The following is a 5,079-nucleotide window of genomic DNA, read 5'->3' as shown; positions in this document are numbered from 1 at the left end:
TCCACCAGGACCAGCATCAGCATGAAGGGGGGGGGGGGGAGTCCCATATAGATCCAAATCATCAGAACCTTCAAGAAAACGGGCTCACGTGGAAATAATGAGCCCCAGAGGGTACTAATAGTGTAGTAGGCCTTGTTTATTTGGTCAAAGATCCAGCATAAAATAAAACAATAAAACTTACATAAAGATAGATACAGATGAGGCCACCAATCAGGATGGCCTTGTGGTATATGCACACATAGGTAAGGGGCACCTCCCTGACGTGTTTCATGTACAAACACTTCTTCAGAGGGAGTGTGCCCATGTTATGTGTGTGCATTTATAGGTCATTCATAATTGACGCGCATTCTAGCGCGACCGCGTCACTGACCGCGGTTCGCGCATGCGTGATCGCGCAAACGCGGCCATTTTCTTGGAGGTTTTGGCATCTAAATGAATATAGACTCTCGCACATGCGCAGTAAGCGCTCGTGGACATTTTCCAAGTGATTGTTCGGGCAGATAGAGGCTCTCGCGCGTGCGCAGTGAGCTATCGTGATTGCCATTTTGTCGGTGCCTCAGTGCACATATACCACGAGGTTGTAATCAGATAGATACAGCAAAGGGTCAGGAAACAATCTGGCCTTATCTTACAGTAATATCTCATATTACCACCACATAATTTTATATTTAATGGGGATAAGCTCCCTTAAATATAGTTATACTGATAATCACAAAATTATAGAGTTAATTATCAGTGCTAAAACAAAGGTGCCATCTAGTGGTAGTTTTAGAAACCATTCAGACATTCCAGAACTCTTCTTTTAAGACAAATTTATATTGATTAGCTATTCATCAGAGTCATAGGTAGCGTATGATGAATATCATGAGCGTGGAAAAAATATATTAATAATAAACATGACAATGATAAAAAAATCAGCCGATACACATGAAAGCCAATCTAAAAGAATCGGTAAAATTAATAATAACTGAATAAATAGTCATAGCGTGAATTTGTCCAGAGTAATGGATGAGTAAATCATCTCTCAGTATTAAAACGTGATGATGTTAAAACACGTATAAAATCAATAGTTCATCAGACCCCCATACACTCCTATGAATGGGTATAATAGGAGTGAGTATGCTTGAGTTAAAATCCAGTGTAATTAAGATATGTTAAAAAGCAACCGAGCGCTATATAAAATAAGTAAAAATACTGCTAATATAAGTACCTCAATAAGATAAAGATTCATTATAAATCTGTCATTAAAAATTCAGTATGAGTATATCAATAAAAATAACAATGTATCAATAAAAATATATCAATAAAAATATCAGTTCCAAAATTCAAAAAATTTAAAGCAGAGATGTCCCCAAGATAGTAGTAATAATAATAAAAATAGAATAAAAATAAAGTTAAAAACAATCAACCAGGGTGTTAAATATTTTAGCTAGTTTCAATAAAACAGTTGATATCTAGCTCTACATTCAAGCCTTGTGGTGCTTGAGTGCGTAACAGGTATATCCACTTCGTTTCTAACATTGAAAAAGCTCTCTTTTTGTGCATTCCCCTCCAGTTTTTACTAATTATGTCAATGCCTGTGAATTTCAATGTATGAGGATTCCTGTTATGATGCTGGCGAAAATGCATGGAAAGAGAATGTTCCTTAAAACCTTTTTTAATGTTTGATAGGTGCTCCCGCAATCTATCTCTCAGCCTCCTCGTTGTTCTTCCCACGTATTGCTTTCCACATGAGCAGTTTAAGAGGTATACTACATGAGAGCTGTAACAAGTAATAGTTGATTGAATATCATAGGAAATACCCATCACATTTGAACTAAACATTTTTACTGGTTTCTTATGTATGCCATTAAAGGTACATAGCATACACCTGTTACAGGGGAAGAAACCCTTGGTATTGAGAAAACTGAAAGTCAAGGGCTTAGGAGGGTTAATTGTATTAGGAGCCAACATATTTCTCAGTGTTGGTGCTCTCCGGTAAGTAATTTGCGGTAGGTTTGGTAGGGTTCCCCCCAATATAGGGTCATTCTTTAGAATATTCCAATTTTTCTTAATAATGTTAGATACCTCCTTATATTGCGTTGGTAATGAAGGGGCAATCCTTTCTTCTTGAACTCTGTTTTTAGAGATCAGAAGGTTCATTCTGTCAACATGGGCCACATTGTTAATTTCTCTTTCCAAAACGTCGGCATCATAGCCTTTTTCTATAAACCTTCCTTTTAGTGTATTTGCCTGAGTTCTAAAATCCTCTAGTTCAGTGCAATTTCTCTGGACACGGAGAAATTGGCCCCTCGGTATGTTTTCTAGCCATCTCGGTAGGCGACAGCTATCTTTAGGAATATAGCTGTTCCTATCTGTTAATTTAAAAAATGTTTTGGTGGAGATGTGTGTCCCATTATTACATAGAGTCAAATCTAAAAAATTAATCTCTCGGTTACTGAACTGAAAAGTGAGTTTAATATTTTGGTTATTATAATTAAGGGTGGTGAAAAAATTATTTAGCGTGAATTCATCACCATCCCAGAGAAGTAGGATATCATCTATGTATCTTCGATAGAAGATTAGATGGGGCCAGTCTCTCAAATATATTATATCCTCTTTCCATCTTGACATAAAAAGGTTCGCTAGACTCGGCGCGAACTTTGCACCCATGGCAACTCCAGTCAGCTGTAGGTAGTATTTGTTATTAAACAAAAAGTAGTTGTGTTTCATAGCAAATTCAAGTAGGTACTGCTTTTGAGAGTAAGGTATATCCATGGCTTCATTGAGATAAAACTCCGCAACATTCAGACCATCATCATGCTTTATGTTACTATACAGTGCGGACACATCCGCCATGACAAGGAGTGTGTATGCCAATGTGGATATCCTTAATATCCATCAACACCTGTTTTGAATCTTTAAGGAAAGATGGAGTTTTACAGACCAAGGGTTGCAGGAAAGAATCTAAATATTCCCCAATACGGGAACACAGAGAACCTATTCCACTCACTATGTCAGGGCTCCCAGGTATGACCAGAGGTGTGTGACTGAAGCAGGGAAACGCAGACCTCAGATATGTTATAAACAATATAATTTATTAACACTAACAGTACAAACATAAACGCAGTGCAATACTAAAACATAATACAGTGCAAACAAACCAAACCACCCACAGATAACAGTATATACAAGCAAGCGTCGTCAGGCAGGCCGGGTCAATATCAATTGGGCAGGTAGGTACAGGGGGAGCAAGCGGAGAATAGTCGGGGTCACAGGCCAGGTTCAGCAGGTAGCAAGCAGCATAGTACAGAGGGTCAGACAGAGGAATGGTCAGGGTCACAAGCCAGGATCAGAGCAGGAGAAGTCAGCAAAGGAACAGAAACAGGATGCAGGACAGATACAGGACCCAGGACAAACACAACACCAAGGCAGAGTCTGTGGGTCTGGCCATCCCTTAAATACCCCAGCATCATCAGTTCCAGGTGTTTAGCTGGCTGAAAGGTTGAGTCTCTGATTGCTGGGAGCACCCGCTGGCCAGCCCTGGTACTGCAGATCAAAAGGCAGGTGAGTCCCACCATTGCTGGCCAGTCCATTCCTAACAGTACCCCCCCCCCCAAGGAGCGGCCTCAGGACGCTCCAAACAGTCCTAGCTGGGCAAAATGTTCCACCGCCCGGGTCTGGTAACTGGCGGGATATCAAAGACTGGCACACCGGGCAGAGGCACATCGGGCAGAGGCACATCGGGCAGAGGCACACCGGGCAGAGGCACATCGGGCAGAGGCACATCGGGCAGGACTCCGGGCAGAGGCACATCGGGCAGGACTCCGGGCAGAGGCACATCGGGCAGGACTCCGGGCAGAGGCACATCGGGCAGGACTCCGGGCAGAGGCACATCGGGCAGGACTCCGGGCAGAGGCACATCGGTTTACCAGGCGAAGCAGCAGGCAGCGGGCCACCGGGCGGAGCGGCAGGCACCGGGCCCCCGGGCGGAGCGGCGGGCGCCGGGCCCCCGGGCGGAGCGGCGGGCGCCGGGCCCCCGGGCGGAGCGGCGGGCGCCGGGCCCCCGGGCGGAGCGGCGGGCGCCGGGCCCCCGGGCGGGGCGGCGGGCGCCGGGCCCCCGGGCGGGGCGGCGGGCGCCGGGCCCCCAGGAGGGGCGGCGGGCGCCGGGCCCCCAGGAGGGGCGGCGGGCGCCGGGCCCCCAGGAGGGGCGGCGGGCGCCGGGCCCCCAGGCGGGGCGACAGGCATCGGGCCCCCAGGCGGGGCGACAGGCATCGGGCCCCCAGGCGGGGCGACAGGCATCGGGGCGACAGGCATCGTGCCCCCAGGCGGGGCGACAGGCATCGTGCCCCCAGGCGGGGCGACAGGCATCGGGGCGACAGGCATCGTGCCCCCAGGCGGGGCGACAGGCATCGTGCCCCCAGGCGGGGCGACAGGCATCGTGCCCCCAGGCGGGGCGACAGGCATCGTGCCCCCAGGCGGGGCGACAGGCATCGGGGCGACAGGCATCGTGCCCCCAGGCGGGGCGACAGGCATCGTGCCCCCAGGCGGGGCGGCGGGCGCCGGACCCCCAGGCGGAGCGACAGGTCTCGGGCCCTCAGGCGGAGCGGCGGGCGCCGGACCCCCAGATGGAGCGACAGGTCTCGGGCCCTCAGGCGGAGCGGCGGGCGCCGGACCCCCAGGCGGAGCGACAGGTCTCGGGCCCTCAGGCGGAGCGGCGGGCGCCGGACCCCCAGGCGGAGCGACAGGTCTCGGGCCCTCAGGCGGAGCGGCGGGCGCCGGACCCCCAGATGGAGCGACAGGTCTCGGGCCCTCAGGCGGAGCGGCGGGCGCCGGACCCCCAGATGGAGCGACAGGTCTCGGGCCCTCAGGCGGAGCGGCGGGTGCCGGACCCCCAGGTGGAGCGACAGGTCTCGGGCCCTCAGGCGGAGCGGCGGGCGCCGGACCCCCAGATGGAGCGACAGGTCTCGGGCCCTCAGGCGGAGCGGCGGGCGCCGGACCCCCAGATGGAGCGACAGGTCTCGGGCCCTCAGGCGGAGCGGGCGGGCGCCGGACCCCCAGGCGGAGCGACAGGTCTCGGGCCCTCAGGCGGAGCGGCGG

Source organism: Staurois parvus, unplaced genomic scaffold (assembly GCF_062004578.1).
Source record: "Staurois parvus isolate SC_StPar_1 unplaced genomic scaffold, SC_StPar_1.0 ptg000558l, whole genome shotgun sequence".
NCBI classification, from domain to species: domain Eukaryota; kingdom Metazoa; phylum Chordata; class Amphibia; order Anura; family Ranidae; genus Staurois; species Staurois parvus.
This window is presented reverse-complemented; position numbering follows the sequence as displayed.